At 43.3% G+C, this 17,899-nt stretch overlaps 1 protein-coding gene across 1 annotated transcript in view; it reads right to left on the reverse strand.

Moving 5' to 3' along the window:
• Positions 1-17,899, reverse strand: part of C8A (complement C8 alpha chain) — a 447,843-nt gene that overhangs the window by 165,679 nt on the left and 264,265 nt on the right. The window lies entirely within an intron of this gene.

Consider the following 17,899-nt stretch of genomic DNA (forward strand, 5'->3'; position numbering starts at 1 on the left):
TATCGCCGTTTTAGCGGCAGTTTTCTGCCGCTAAAGCGGCGATAATTGTATCGCCTGGCTTGATAATATGCCCCTCTGTGAGTCCTGCCCCTAAACTAAAACTTGGGCATTTGTTTGGCCGTACAGATGGACAGTTCAGAGTCATAAACGCACCGTCACCCCACACATCTGATATGTATTCTGTGCACCCAACTTGAAGCCAGGTGCATAAATACGCTGTCCGTCTGGACATTTTCTCATACAGTCAAAAGGGTGAATGATCAGGGGCTTTTCGAATTGCACGAGCAACGCATTTTCAGGTGAGAACCTGCCTAGTGCTGTTCATAGTAAACCGAACTCATGTTTGACAATTTTATGAAATTCTTCTCGGTGTTTATCAGGATGTCATGCAAGAACTGAGAAATATTGCTCTTGGTGTTCCTGTGCTACCCATCTTCATCCACACATGTTACTGAGAGCACATATCCGTCCCTTTTATTATGAAGTAGGATGATGTAGAAAATGGTTCTGATGACAGTATGTAGCAAGCACCTCACCTGGACTACACACTGCCCTGGATTGTGCAAGGCTGGTATGGAAAGCAACAATTCCACACGTGTTTTCTTATTTTCCAGAGGCAAACATGGAACAGGAGGTATTTGAAGCACCTGGTAAATTCGGTGCAGTAGAATGTCCTTATTCTATGTGTAGCAAATGAAAGTGGTGTGTTACACCTTGTTTTACAATTCTTCCACTTCATAGAATAGACCTATCTATGTACATTTAGGAGCTTATTTACAAGCACATTGTGTGGCTGGTGCGTCACTCCCTCCCCCCCCCCATATAAAAAGTGACGCACCTGTGGCACAAATGGCTTGTTTAAAACCCAGCCCTTGCGCATTTATCTGCGCATGGCGTTTGCTTAATGTTGATTTTTTTCCCCATACTTTTCCTTCCTTGTCCCAAAATAAAAATCATGGATTTGATTACAACTGTAGTGTTTGGAAGGGTATCCGCATATTAGGGGCAAGGTGACTCGCTGCACTGCGTGATATAATGACAAATATGGCCCTAGTTCTGTCAAGTTTGCAAACTGAATGCAGCAAAAATCAGTATATTTTCGCCAGACAAAAAAAATAAAAAATCAACTATATGGCATGTTCAGCAACATTTTTTTAGATTACATGACATTTTACTAAGGATTGATAGTGGCACAAAATTAATACCAATGTTCATGAAAACGTTAAAAGGAGTGTAATGAGTTCCAATAATAAGGAAACATTCCAGATGGATGCCTCGTTTGTATTTTATTTCATTTTTGTAAGTCAAGTCGCAGCAATATGCCACCCGTGCTGTAAGTTGACATGTCATTGAAAGGAGGGCTGGTGAAGTGAGCTCTATACTGAGCTAAACTAGGAACTGCTGAGTGAAGCTGAGGATGTGAGCTTCAGATGCCTCAGAGTTACAGGTTTGGAGGGTTCCTAATCGGCCCTAAGGATATGAGTTCCAAATGCCTCAGGGTCACAGGCTCAGAGGGCTCCCAATCGGCCCTGAGGATGGGAGCTTCAGATGCCTCAGAGTTACGGGCTCACCCGGCTCAGAGCTTTCCTAATCGGTCCAGAAGATGTGAGCGCCAGATGCCTCAGAGTTACAGGCTCACAGGGTTCCTAAAAGGCCCTGAGGATGTGAGTGCCAGATGCCTCAGAGTTACAGGCTCACAGGATTCCTAATCGGTCCAGAAGATGTGAGCGCCAGATGCCTCAGAGTTACAGGCTCACAGGATTCCTAAAAGGCCCTGAGGATGTGAGCAATAGGTGCCTCAGAGTTGCGGTCGCAGAGGGTTTCTAATCAGCCCTGAGGATGTGAGCGCCAGATTCCTCAGAGTTACGGGCTCCAAGGGTTTCTAATTGGCCCTTAGGATTTAAGAGACAGATGCCTCAGAGTTACGGGCCCAGAGGGTTCCTAATTGGTCCTGAGGATGTGAGTGCCAGATGCCTCAGAGTTACGGGCTCGGAGGGCTCCTAATCGGACCTGAGGATGTGCGCGCCAGACGCCTGAGAGTTACAGGCTTGAGGGGCTACTAATCGGCCCTGAGGATGGGAGCGCCAGATGCCTCAGACTTACGGACTCGGAGGGTTCTTAATCAGCCCTGAGGATGCGAAACCAGATGCCTCAGAGTTACAGGCTTAGAGGGCTCCAAATCGGACCTCAGGATGGGAGCCCCAGATACCTCTGAGTTCCATGCTCGGAAGGCCCTGCTTGTAGATACCGGGGGTAGGAGCATCCAGAGCTCCTGCTGAGTGCAGCAAAACATGTCTAGGCCTGAGGAATCCAACAATCATTGATTGCCCAAGATGTAGTGTGCACTGGCTGGGCATGCCCTCCTTGCTGTACCCTGCCCAGAGGCACAGATCCTATGACACAATGGGAAGACCACGAAAGTCCCCAAGACATGGAATTGAGTTCTGCATTTGGATTCCCCCAAATTGCATCCACAATTGAACAGTTCTGTGCAAAACAGCAGCCACAGAAAGTGGAGCTCTGCTGCAAACTCTGCATGCCCTGCAGCTGAACCCAGCAGCTGTGGTGACTTGAGTTTTGGGTGAACAGAACAGGCAAATATTGCTACCGATCTGCAAACCCTGATCTCTTGTCAGCCCGAGAAAGTTCAGCATGTGCCACCCAAGCAGGCCTGACCAGGACAGTTCCAGCACACTGGAGAAGTGGCAAAAGTAATTACAATTCATTTTATATTTAGATGCAAAGAGTTATGCAAAGATGCTCTCATCAGTTTCTCAAATTGGTGTACCATGATAGTTTTTGTTTTTTACAAATGTATTGATTGCTTGTCATTTGCAAAAAGGTCCAGAAACAATGAGAAAAGCCGGGAAGCTGCTGCACCCTCATTACCCTGTGTGGGGATAATACGAACATCACCCTCAAACAGATGGCAAGGGATTAAAAAAAGTCAAAGAGAATTTTCAAGCGTCTAACTCAATGTTGACTTGCAAGGAACATCGGACCTTCATCCCTCCATTACCATTCAATAGCTGCCAACTTTATTTTTATAGCACCCATGCCCCAGAAACAACTGTAGATGTCTCCAAGACCTACTTGGGACCTGCATATCGCGCTAAAGACTTGGGATATCTCAGACTCCTTTGTATATGTTGGCGGCTGCATGAGTCCCGGTAATGGGAGAGATTCCAGATAGCACTGTTACTCACAGCACACTCAAAATCCAAGGAAATTGTTGGAGTGCTACTCCTGTTATGCCCCTGTTCCTCTGATGCAGGTGCCTTTCCTTTTTTTAAGGCACCTCAATCAGAATCCCCCATAAACAAGTTGCTGGTATTCCTGCTCAGTGCAAGAGGAACCTCAGGTTCAGACATCTGCTGCAAATGCTTTCCTGAAGAGCCAATTTGGTAAATCTATCATCCATGGGATTATAAGTGAATTCCTTCCAAGTAGCCACAATCTACCTTTACTAGTGGGAATTTTCAGGGGTAACTAGCCTTCAGCAAAGTTTGAGCCTGGAAGGAGGATCTTGGGTAGGAAGACACCTCCTGCAATTACTGTGTAAGAGTAGATAATTTGCTTGTGGAAACCTTTTTGTCATCTATGGATGTTGTAGGGTTTTCATCATCATCGTAAGGATGGCAGGGCAACCATGACTGAGGTAAAAAGTGCCTTGGCTAGAGCCTTTTACTGTAAGGATTTATGACTCTGCTGAAGCAGGAGGTCTGCCTTTTGAAACAGGACAGTTATTCTCTGGATGAAGAGGAACTTGGAGAAGTTTAAGTGTACCATCCAGTCACTTGGTGGATCGTATTCACCAGATAAAGCAGTTCCATGTTTGTTTACATCAAATGAGCTGATGATGTTTCCAGTCTTTTGTGTTGGGTTATGAAAGGTGTCAAGGAGCTGGCTGCAATAGTTTCAATTTGAACAACACTTGCAGTCTGGTGCCTTCTCCTGGTTTCATTTTTTCTAATATTATAAAACTTGTTTTCTGTTTCTTATCACTCTGTCTTATCCCAATATTTAAGTTCCATTTTATTCTGTCTAACCTACTCCACTGTCATTGTTTACTGTTTTCTTTACTTAACCCTTCCTTCTAGAATTCTTTCTGCTTCGTTCTGTCCCCTTCCACTATCTCATAGTATGTAGCACATCTCTATATGTTTTTAGGCCTGTTTGTATGATTCCTTCTAGTAAAATTCACTGCAATTTAAATATATTTTTTGTATCACACATTTGTTAACTTGCTGTGGTTTATATATTGAGAGACTATGCTCAAATCCTATTTGTTTTTAGCTATTCTTGAAGTGAATGTTGCTATATTTTCCCACGCTTGCAATTTGATCTTGAACTTGTAAAGCACTCTAATGCTCTAACCTCCACCCCTGCCCCCTACCCCCTCCCGTACCTACCCCACCACCCACGAGCCAAGCCGGCCACGATGTAAGGCGGGGATATCATTATAGCAATTAATATCCTGTCTGCTAGATATAACAGTAACCTCTGTCAAAAAGCCACTGCCTTATTCCTATTGCTACCATTGTAGCAGTGTGGAGTTACTCTCATCTTTCTACTGTGTGTGTGGTATTAATCCCAAAATACTGGTATCAGTTCAACTCACATTGTAACACCAACGCAGTAGGCTAATTCTGGTACCAAGTCTTAAGGTTCCCATAGGGGACATAAACAATTTAGCATTATTCATTTGCAATCCTGATTGTGTTCCAAAATCTTTATTAATATTTCATTAATATTTCCAGCAACTCTTCCAGATTTTTCAGATAAATCATCATATCACCTACCTAAAATAATGTTACGTTTGCACTAACTAACTGGTATGCCTTAAGTGTCTACTTTGTGCCTAAATTTACATGCCTAAGGTTCTACAAATCAAATAATATTGGGCAGAGTGGACACTCATGTCTAGTATGTATGTTTAAATCCCACTCTTCCGATACCATATTATTGGTTCTCACTGAAACTATCCTATGGAACTTGGGTCAAAATATGTATATTCCAGTACTTTGAACGAGTATCACCATATCAAAGACTTTTTCATTGTCAGGTGACACCAATGTTAGTTCTTCTTCGACAAGCGCATTATATTCATCTGTTGACTGATATTCACGGATTTTCTACAACAGCACACAAAATCCACACTGATCTCTGTGTATACCAAATGGGCCTCTACACTGAACAATCTCATAGCCAACTCATTGCCCAATATATCATTATTTATTATTATCAGTATAGATAATGATCTTATGCTTTAACATTAGGGGCTGTGTATTAAGCTCTAGGAACATTATCACTAATAGTTCTTTATTGGATTTGGGTACTATTCCTTTTTTATTGCTTCTATATATATTTCATAAGATGCTCCATCATCTATGTCTTATACTTTTCATATAGATCAGCAGGCACAACATCAACGCCCGGCGTCTTACATGTACTCACGTCATCTATTGCTTTTTTAGTTCGTCAATTTTTAAGGATACTTCTAATTGTTTATCCTGCTCCAATTTTAATTTTTGTGTTTTTAGTATTATGACATAAGCAAAAGTCCTGTGGTTGCTGGTATAGAGTTCTTTGGTATTTTTAAAACAGCCCATTTATACCTTCCTGAGTATACTGGGCCAATTCATTCTGATCTCTGACACAATTTATATGTGTGGATGGGTGCTGCCTTGTGCTTAATACTAATTGTGCCCAATGTGACTGTAATTACCAACATTTGTCCCGACTTGTATCAACAACTTTTAATGGTTTTATGACACTACTAGGCTAACTGTTTGTCTAGACTGTTCTTATAGCATACCGTGACACCGATTTTTATCTTATCTACATATGATGTGCCATATTCCTTGTGCTTATTGCAACTGTCAGTACTTGCCTCCGGTTTATTTTATCACTTTGAAATACTATTGCAATAACTTATTGCTGCCAACTACCCTCCACACACACTATTGGTGAGCCAGAGGGCTATATATTGTTTTAAACCTTAACTATGTCCATCAATGTTACCATATGTATATCTTGCCACTACATTTGAACTGGGTTAGAACGGTTCGTTCATTCATCCTTGGTTTTTTCCCCACCTTACCCCCAGATTGTCTCTGTCCTTCTTACCCCCTTTATCTTCTCACTCAGCATGGAACCTCTTCCATCATGGTGCCTACCCCCGGCCGCTCTCCCTTTGGTTAATGCTCTAGTCACCTAGCCATCACGCATGCGCACTCTCACGTCTCACTACATTAGCAAGCTACTATCACACACATTCGGTGTTCCAGCATAGACAGGCCTCCCCTGAATTTCCCGCTCAGCGATCGCAGCTTCTTATGGCACAGGCACTCTGCACCCTTATCTCCATCGATCAACGCAGCCTGATTCCAGGTACGCGCCTCCACCACCTCCTATAGCTATACCCATTAGATTGAGGTCACCACATCTGCCTTCCACTACCTCACTCCCACGTCCCGCCTCCCTCTTGTCACCCTTCAGACTCTGGAGTGCTTCGGCCCCTCATTCTGACCTCACCTCTCTCGATCTTCAACTTGGTGAGTACAACTCCGTCACCGCGCCCTTGCTCTCAATGTACCTTGGACCCGAGGCAATTTCTAGAGCTGGTTTTCTATCTTGCAGCTATCCCATGGACCAACCAATTATCCCGATTCATGGATTACATGGGAACCGAGACCTCGTTCTCCCCCATCACTTTCTTCCGGTAAGCGCCCTCCCAAACTCTTGACTACACTTTCCTCCCGTTTCCTGGCCCTTGCTATACTCACTCTTATTAACACCCCTCTCTACCAGGCCAACTGGACCCTCATTACGCTTGTGCTGGCAGCCCTATTCCTCCTCGTGGCAGTTCATCTGACAACAATCGGAGTGCAGCTCACTAGCCTTGGTTGGGACACAGTTCCCTCCTATGAACCCACAGCTTCACCACTTGCCTCATCAGTAAGATTCTGCTCCCCTATTTAAATTAAGCGCGTCCATTGGATCCTGCCTTCTTAAGTGCAGTGTTAGCAATCGTCACTACAGAGCAACATAGACACCCGCTTTTCCTCGCCGAAACCATCACTTTACCCTTGAAAGGACCCTCACTTGAGCAGCAATTAAGCATCCGTATTAATTAAGCATCACCACCGGTTTAGACAGGCACCGCTTTTTCCCTCTCGCTGAGATCCCCCCTTTTTTGTCATCATTCTAATGAAAAGCATCTGTATAGCATCCAGCCAACCACACTGGGGCATCAGCATGTGGTGTGTCACCCAAATGTATATTACTCACACAAGAATAACACGTAAATGCAAACCAATGGCCCTACCACAGTATTTACTCATTTTCCCTCTTTGTCAACCACACCCCTTCCCCCCCCCCCTTATCCCTCCCTTATCCACTTACCCCTTAACCTTTCCCCTACCTTATCCAGGCAACTTTCCAGGCATTTTTTGATTGCTTAGTCCTGATGATGATCTCATAAATGTTGTTCGGGATCGGAATGTCGTCGACAACCACGTCTTAAACTATAACCTTTGTTTGAGATTTATGCGGAGTATAAGTTGCTTTTGTTATTGTTACTACTGTTATTTTGTATTTTCACCAAAAGTCACCTTTAAGTCATATGCCTGTGGTAAGGAAATCAGCTGATTTCCTAAAACCCCATGACGTCCTGGTCACTCAATGTTTATGTATTGTTTAGCTTTAATTTTTGTACATAAATTCCACATATCATCCATTTGGACATGAGTAGACCCGATCCTGATTGTAGTTTTGTGGGTATCTTTATGTATTTTCCTTGAAAGGGGCCACTGTCTCTAATAACTTACTACTACCCTTGGTCCCTTCTGACTATAAGGGTCCCCTTGTTCCCTGTCTATAGGCTTTACCAGAGTTAAAGTGCTTGTACTCGCTCCTTAAAACATGGTAGAATTGGCTTTTTCCCAATTGGCACATTCAATTTACACGTTCATACACGGAGTGCGGTGATAGCAATGGAAACCTCATTTTTCTCTTGTCATTTTATTTAAATAGGTGTGCTCTGACTTATCCAATCTGCCGGTTTCAACTTTATAAATTAAGACTCTCCACTTTGATTATTGATGATTTTTTTTGATCACCTTTTCTCTGGACGTTTGGGGCTCATTTTTCTACATACCTTGTCTGCTTGTCTTACAAATGCATGATTACTCAACTTTGGGACACAGTGTTTTCTTTCACACCCAAACACATGGTTCATTCCTTCAGCTTAGGGACAATTCGCTTATGTTACACTTTTTTCACATTTTGAAAGAACTGGTGACATGTGCAAATCCTATAAACTCGTTGATTGTACATTTTTTCTTTGTGTATATTATACATGCCCTTTTGCTTGTCATTCTTTGTTGTAGTTACATAAGGATGAACGTCATTAACGCAACTCAAGGATTTGGACATACCCCTGAAGAAGGGTTTTTGAACCCGAAATGCATTGGGATTTAGTACTATTTAATTTCTCAAATCAACACAATATCAATGTTATCATTTGAAGATTATGCTTTTGATGTTTTCATAACTATTGAATTTGATGATTAACTGGATCTAAGACTCATTAGATACCATTGTTCGTTGAAAAGCATTCATTTGAATTAAATGTATATTTTTTCAAACTTTTTTGATTATACTTATAACCTTTGTATCACTGTGGAAGCCTATATAGGAGTCATAAATGAAGACTCTCCACTTTGATTATTGATGATTATTTTTGATCACCTTTTCTCTGGACGTTTGGGGCTCATTTTTCTACATACCTTGTCTGCCTGTCTTACAAATGCATGATTACTCAACTCTGGGACACAGTGTTTTCTTTCACGCCCAAACCCATGGTTCATTCCTTCAGCTTAGGGGCAATTCGCTTATGTTACACTTTTTTCACATTTTGAAAGAACTGGTGACATGTGCAAATCCTATAAACTCGTTGATTGTAAATTTTTTCTATTGTGTATATTATACATGCCCTTTTGCTTGTCATTCTTTGTTGTAGTTTCATACAGATGAACGTCACTAACGCAACTCAAGGATTTGGACATACCCCTGAAGAAGGGTTTTTGAACCCGAAATGCATTGGGATTTAGTACTATTTAATTTCTCAAATCAACACAATATCAATGTTATCATTTGAAGCTTATGCTTTTGATGTTTTCATAACTATTAAATTTGATGACTAACTGGATCTAAGACTCATTAGATACCATTGTTCGTTTAAAAGCATTCATTTGAATTAAATGTATATTTTTTCAAACTTTTTTGATTATACTTATAACCTTTGTATCACTGTGGAAGCCTATATAGGACTAGGCTGTGCGTCTCACAGACCTGGGAATCCAGGCCTTCAAACATATAGAATTGGCTTTTTCCCAATTGGCACATTCAATTTACCTGCAAGTTCCTAGTAAAGTGGCACTACCTGCGCCCAGGGCCTATAAATTAAATGCTAATAGTGGGCCTGCAGCACCGATTGTGCCACCCAGTTAAGTAGCCCTTTAAACATGTCTCAGGCCTGTCACTGCAGCCTGTGTGTGCAGTTTTAAAACTGCCATGTCAACCTGGCAAAGTAAACCTTTTGCTTGACTCAAACCTTCCTTTTCGTTATATCTAAGTCACCTCGAGGATAGGCCCTGGAAAGCCCAGACAGCACTGATCAATGTACTTAAATGGTGGGACGTGTACTTTTTTTTTTTTTTTTTACTTTTTATTGATTTCCAACAACAATCAGGTTTCAGTACAGGACATATAAAGTTAGCACAGAGTAGTTCCCCTCCACCGCATACAATTCCATTTAACAGCCACACATGAAATACTCCAGGAGCCGTACGAATCCCTGAGAGAATGTCGAGCCCTATGAATCATTAAATATGGTACAACACAGAGGGATGCAGATCTTGGTACAGGAGAGACCTGGGGGCCACCTCAATATTAATTCAGAGGAGGAAGAGCCTCCACTTCCGCCATCAGTTGGGCCATCTGTTCACGCCTTTCTTTCCGCAGCTCCAACATTGGGGAGATACAGATATCCCCCCTGTATTTATTCAATTTTCCCCATTTATGGTCCCATTTCTTGGGGAATCTGTGGCCTTTGAAGACCGATTTCTCTGCAATCATTGCGGTATCCATATCTCTTGCTCAGGGGAACAACCTTTACAACGCAACTTTTACAACGCACTACCTTTACAACGCATTTTTTACAACGCATAATCCATTACAACGCATGACATTACAACGCATGACACTACAACGCATTTTTAAAAACTACCTTTACAACGCATTCCATTACAACGCATACTACCATTACAACGCATACCATTACAACGCATAATATTACACTACACTATCCAACACTTACCCTACTGTTGCACCCCCTGGAGTTAGAATAGTAATTTTTACCCCTATACTATCCAACACTTACCCTACTGTTGCACCCCCTGGAGTTAGAATAGTAATTTTTACCCCTATACTATCCAACACTTACCCTACTGTTGCACCCCCTGGAGTTAGAATAGTAATTTTTACCCCTATACTATCCAACACTTACCCTACTGTTGCACCCCCTGGAGTTAGAATAGTAATTTTTACCCCTATACTATCCAACACTTACCCTACTGTTGCACCCCCTGGAGTTAGAATAGTAATTTTTACCCCTATACTATCCAACACTTACCCTACTGTTGCACCCCCTGGAGTTAGAATAGTAATTTTTACCCCTATACTATCCAACACTTACCCTACTGTTGCACCCCCTGGAGTTAGAATAGTAATTTTTACCCCTATACTATCCAACACTTACCCTACTGTTGCACCCCCTGGAGTTAGAATAGTAATTTTTACCCCTATACTATCCAACATTTACCCTACTGTTGCACCCCCTGGAGTTAGAATAGTAATTTTTACCCCTATACTATCCAACACTTACCCTACTGTTGCACCCCCTGGAGTTAGAATAGTAATTTTTACCCCTATACTATCCAACACTTTCCCTATGTTGCACCCCCCTGGAGTTAGAATAGTAATTTTTACCCCAATACTATCCAACACTTACCCTACTGTTGCACCCCCTGGAGTTAGAAAAGTAACTTTTACCCCTATACTATCTAATACTTACCTTAAATGCAATTTAATATTATGCGTTGTAATGGTATGCGTTGTAAAGGTATTATGCGTTGTAATGGAAATGCGTTGTAAAGGTAGTTTTTAAAAATGCGTTGTAGTGTCATGCGTTGTAATGTCATGCGTTGTAATGGATTATGCGTTGTAAAAAATGCGTTGTAAGTGCATGCGTTGTAAAAGTGTGCGTTGTAACGTCATACATCCCTTGCTCAGGCCCCCTGGAGGAGGACTGCCTCCACCCCCCATTTTTGTGCAATGTTTCGCTTTGCGACGGTGAATCCCATCAAAGCCCAAACCTGTTCAGCCTGAGAAAGATCAGTCGCCCCCCAAATATTAAGCAGGCAGAGGTGAGGAGATGGCTTCAGGGCCGCGTGCCCTCTCAAGTTGACTGGCGATCCTCACCCAGTAATCCTGGATGTTTGGGCATTCCCATAATATGTGAATGAAGGTGCCTACTTGGTTGCAATGCCGGAGACAGAGCGGATCAGGGCGTCTACCTATCCTGAACAGGAGTTTGGCGTCAAAGTAGACCCGATGGAGAATCTTCAGCTACAGGAGTCGCATGCCCATTGGGATGACCACTTCACGAGGGGAGGCGAGGGCGTCACGCAAGTCCTAATCCTCAATCACACCCAGGTCTTTTTCCCAGCTCGTCCTCAACTTTTGCCTCGGATCTGCACGGTTGTTGACCAATTTCCTGTAGGTGAGTGAAATGGCCTTATGACCCATGGGATCCAATAACAACCGGTCCTCTAAAGGGGAGGAGTCAGGGAGGGGGACGTCTCTCAGTAGAGTAGCCGATATAAAATGACTGATCTGTAAGTATCTGAAGGTCTTGGTTTATGCCAGCTGGTATTTCACCTGGAGCTCTGCAAAGGTGGCCAGTTTCCCCTTCACCCACATATCCCCAACCATCGATAATCCAATAGTGTCCCATTTGTCGAACTCTGGGCACCTACTGAGTTGTCCCAAGATGTCGGGTTCCCATAGTGGTGTTGCCTGTGTCAAACGCTTATGCGAGCCCAATCTTTTAGTAACTGCATGCCAAGTCTCAACCGTGAGAGCAGTGGGGCCGGTTAAGTTGAGTTTACGAGGATTAGTGTACAGCGCTCTGTTGTAGCTGCCCCCTTCCCATGAACCAATGATCTGTTCTGAAAGTAGGGTCATCATGGGCGCCGAACACCCACCTGTTGATTGTAATCATTTGGGATGCCTGATAGTAAAGTCTCAGGTCTCGTAGCCCAATGCCGCCGTCATACCAGCCCATGGTGAGTTTATTCATGGCTATCCGCGGCAAGCGGTCTTCCCACAATAAGCCCCGAAGTGCACCATCGATCTGAGAATAATAAGAATCAGGGACAGGCTTGGGGGTGTTCGGGAATGCATACAGAAAACGCGGAAGTGCAAGCATCTTAAACAGGGACGCACGCCCCAGGAGAGTGAGAGGGAGAGAACACCAATGTATGACATCAGATTTGAAACGTTGAAGGGGCCCGAGTAGGTTTCGTTCAAAAAGAGAGCAGCGTCCGGGGTGACAAAGATGTCTAGATAACAGAAACCGTGGGGAGCCACTGGTATCTCGCAGCCCCGGAGACTGGCTGGGGGAGAGCCCCACAGCGCATACATCTGGGATTTGGACCAGTTTATTCGATAGCCTGAGTGGGCACCAAAAATATGGAAGATATGGAGTACCCATCGCAGCGACCATGTTGGGGAAGCCAAATACAAAAGGATGTCATCCGCGTAAAGCGAGATGCGGTCTTCGTGGCTCGGCATCCATTTAAGCCCCCGCATCTCCAGATCTCCCCGGACCCATACGGCTAGGGGTTCCAAAACCTGGGCAAAATGTAACGGAGAAAAGGGACAACCCTGTCTCGTGCCTCGTGGAGTGTAAAAGTGGCGGAGCGATGGTTATTAACGACGACATGAGCTGTGGGTTGCGTATAAAGTAATCTGATCCACCGTATCAGTTTGGGTACAAACCCCACTCGAGTCAAAACGGCGAAGAGAAAGTCCCATTCTATGGTATCAAACGCCATAGAGACGTCTAGCAAGAGTAGTATCACGTCTTCCTCGATGGTATGAATCCGACCGAGGACCCCATGCACCCGCCACAGATTCCGGGCCGTAGTCCTCCCTGGCATAAATCCTGAATGGTCCGGGTGGACCAGATCCGTGATGTAGGGGAGGAGTCGATTGGCCAGGAGCTTGGCTAGGATCTTGGCCTCGACTGTCAAGAGAGAAATGGGGCGGTACAATTTGCAATTGTCAACCGGCTTATCCGGTTTGTGGATTACTACAATAGACGCCGTGCGTATCTCCGCTGCAAGTTGACCTATCTCAAAGCACTCAGTATATAAGTTCAAGAGATGGGGAGCCAGCAATGTCGTCATGGGTTTAAAAAGCTCGATGGGAAGCCCGTTGGGGCCCATCGCCCTGCCGGACCGGACATCATGTATAGCCATTTGGATCTCCTTCCCCGAGGGATGTGTACTTTTTTTAATTTTAAATGTCCTGGTAGTGAAAAACTCTTGAATTCCTTTTTTTAACTACTACTAGGTCTACCTTTTCCATAGGATAACACTGAATTTACCTTATTACATTTAATACGCTGCAACTTCCAAATGGGGAAAGCTAACCAATTCATGTTTGGTGTCTATGGAATTGTAAAGAAAAAACCTAACTTATGGTGAAGTCGGATTTCACATTACAATATTGAAAATGCCACTTTTAGGAAGTTGGCGTTTTACTGCCTTAGCCATTTGGTGCCTGCAGCCTGACACTGGGTCACATAACTTGGTGTAGCTGACAGCTGAGCTTTATGTATTCCCAGACCAAAGCTCTCTGCAGGTGCCTTGGAACCACAGCTATAGCACGCGTCCTCGACAGCCGGCCCCTGCATCCCTGATCAACAGCAGCCTCAATGATGATGCCGGACTCTGCATCGCAGCCTCACAGCACCTCGAAATGTTGCATTGCTTAGGCTGCAGAATGCATCCTCAATGCCAGACTTCGCATCGCTAGCCCTCATCAACGGGATCCTTGATGATAACTCAGGGCCTCACATCGCAGCCTCACTGCACCTCAGAACGGGCACATCGCTCTAGCTGAGCAACACATCTTCAGTGCCGAACCTTGCAGTGCTCCAGACACCAATCAATCAATCAGTCAGGGGGTTTATAAAGCGCGGTACTCACCCGTAAGGGTCTCAAGGTGCTAAGGTACTTTATTCAGCGTGCCTACCTGGGTCCCTAAAGCCAGCCCCAGCTCCATCGCGTCGGCCTGAACTTCCAACTGTGTCCTGGTCCGGCACAACTAGATAGCTACAGTTGATGCTTTCTGGTGCTATTTTCACTAACATTTTTAAACTTGAAATCTCCAATTCTACTGATGTGGATTTTTGTAATTTTAGTCATGTTTTATTTATTAAAAATAACTCACTTTTTCTACCATGGTGTGGGATACGTTTTGTGTGGTATTTTTCACTTTATTTACTGTTGTGAAGTGGTGCACAAATACTTTACACATTTCCTCTAAGTTAAGACTGACTGCTCTGCGCTAAGCTACCAGAGGGGTGCGCACAGGTTAATTTAGGGTTGGCTTGTGCCTCACCCTGACAAGGATTGTTGTTGTGCTTGACCAGGGTTTACACGCTCATCAACCAACAAGCCAATTTATTTTTGAAAAATTTGCGGGGTACTGCGGTACTTCCTAGGAAGTACTGCAGTACTTAAACAAAATAAAACAATAAATATGTAAATCATTCAAAAACATTTTAATACACTTTATTTCACAAATATTGTGTAGTACAGTGTATTTACAATTTTTACATATTTTATTCTGTAAAAAAGTTTACACAGTTCAGCAGAAATACCTAAAAAATCTTGCACATTTAAAAAAATAAATAATGTGTTAATATATTCGGTACTTCCTAGGCACTACAGGATACTCTGTAAGCTTATATATGTAAAAAAATATAAATAAAGTTCATGGTTTATTGCCACTTCCATTAAGTGGTAATAGGTAGGGAACAACAACAAAAACCTACTACTTATTATATCTAAGGCCCTAACCCAGAACACAGCCAAAGTGTAGAAAAAAACAATAGGGCTACCTTATAATGTTGGAAGGACAGTCATTAATCAATCATAAATTGCCTTGTCATCGCCATGTACAACGGTATACTGCGGAGTTACTGCTGTATATCTTGGTCCGATATATTACTAAGGCCTAGATATATTATTGTATTGCATTACCTCTGCATCAAGCATGGTGTTGCATGGGCAACACAATATTTAAGTCAGATTTACAAAGCAACTAAACTGTCACAGCTACAAGGTCCCAAATTTGCTACTGTGTTCCATCCATGTGGCTCGGCTACTAGCCAGTGCAAAAGGTTCAGTCTAAATCTTGAAAGGAGGAACCAATGTTGAGGGCTAGTCACTACTTCTAAATAGGGCTTAATTGTAGGGCGAGACATTAGAAAGACATATTCATGAACCATGGGTTTGCGTAAAACTCTACTTGACAACACCACATGCCACTCCATTCCACTCCATGATACTTCAGTCAATGACACTCCACTTTACACTTTACAAATATCAGGGCAAAGTGCATTAGGACCTTGAGTACCAGGACCTGGGTGTGGAGGACAAGAGGGATCTGGACTTGAAAATCAGGACAAAGATAAGCACAGCCAGGAGGACCAGACCGCAGGGCTAGGAACAAGATGGCCAGGCAGATGAGAAGCAGGATGGCCAGGCTCAGAGCAAGGAAAACAATGCCCAGTTGGCATAGAACTATGAGGACAAGGAACAGGAGGACCAGGGCATTGAGGAACATGACTGGATTCAGGAAAACCAAGAACATTAGCAGAATGAGGATTATGATGACCAGTAGGACCAGGGAACGAGATTAAACAAGTAAGATGAGGGGACCATTAACAATGATACCACGAGCACCAGAGATGGGATGGCCAGCACCAGAGCAATTATGATTAGAAGAATCAGGACCAAGAGGACCGAGAACAGGCCTAGCCTTGCCAGAGGGATCATGACTGTAGGACAAGAGTTGTGTGTGCCATGTGGAGCACAAAGACCAGGACCTGGCAGTAGCAGGGCCAGGGTGAGGAAAATCATCAAGCCCAAGACAGCTAGAGACAGGATGATAAAGGGGAGTGGACCTGCATGGCCAGGAAGACAAGGACCAAAATGATAAGGCTCAGAAGGACACAAAGAGAACCAGTACTAAGATTGCAAGGACCATTTGATGCAGTGCCAGAAGGACCATGAGGACAAGGTGTGGGGCAGAAGTACCAGGGTGTTCCAAACCAGGAGGACAAAGGCTAAGAGTGTGAATGCTGAGAGAACCAGTGCATGAGAGGCCAGGTGAACTGATGGGACATGTAGGGCCAGAAGCTGGTGTACCAGAAATCAGAAGAACAAAGGACCAGGTCAATGGAATCAAGAGATCCAGAAAACAAGGAAGAACTAGAAGAAGTAGGACAGGTTGTCTGGAAGGATCTGGACAAAGAGGACTAGACCTACAAAGACCTAAAAAAGGAAAACCAAAAATAAGACAAAGTTAGAAAGGACAAGTGGACCAGGAAGAACACGTCACAGAAGCCCTGGGGGTACCAGGAAGAGGAGGAAAAGGAGGATCAGAACACAAGGACCAATATGACAGGAGCCAGGACTAACAAGTTAAGCATCAGCCAGACTAGGGCCAAGAGTATGATGACAAGATTGAAGAGAATCAGGGGAATTAGTTAGATCAGGAGCAGGTGGAGAGGTAATATTGTGCCCATGTAATACTAATCTCCTGCTACTAGCACTGTCACTGTATAACCTGGGTTGAGGAGCCAAATGACAGACACACTCAGAATGGGTACAATATGGGCTGAGCCTCACAAAACTAAAAAGCAAAAAGATGAAGCACGTGCAGAGGATATGCATGAGTGTTCAGTGAACTAGGTGGAGGGGGAGACGAGAGAAAGCCAAATTAACTGACAAGCTAGGATGATATGGAAAGCCATCCAGAGAACTTTGATCCTATTCATTTAAATGTTTCTTAATTTGGGAATGCCATCAAATAATAACAATTCTTTACTCTCACAACCTCTCATGATAATTACTCTGAGAACATTTAAAATGTTTCCGTAAGTTACACCGATACATTTTTTGTACCACATGTACCACAACACTGACATAGAGCTGGAAGTACAATTTCATTGTCGATCAGTGAGACACAGAAAATGACCGGTTGGAAGATTGCATACATCCTATTTACATGCAGAAAATATAAGCAGTGCTGGGACTCACTGGCAATGCACCCATGTGGTTATGAGTTTGATTCTATAGCTCGAGTGCTGGTTGTATAAAATCAGCGCTACACTATTTGTTAAGAAACTATAACGTTTTCAACATATTTGGAAATAAGATTACGTAGGGTACATCCTTAATCTATGATCCACTGTCCCTGTCACTTCTAAAGGAATTAGACTTGAATGAAAATATCATCACCAACCATGCAGTCATGTAGTCATATTTGATACTTATTTGCCAAACATAGCTACAAAGGCATCTACCAAAAACATAAAAACATTGACTGATATTTAGCTAGAGACAAAGATCGTAATTTTTTTCAAAGATATAATGTTTTTCGTCCTTCTGTCATGAGATTGGAATGATGCCTCTCAATTATACTACATTGATGACTTGCATAAGGAGCCCTTTGCAATTGTTTCCATTTTGAT

Source organism: Triturus cristatus, chromosome 4_2 (assembly GCF_964204655.1).
Source record: "Triturus cristatus chromosome 4_2, aTriCri1.1, whole genome shotgun sequence".
Lineage (NCBI taxonomy): Eukaryota > Metazoa > Chordata > Amphibia > Caudata > Salamandridae > Triturus > Triturus cristatus.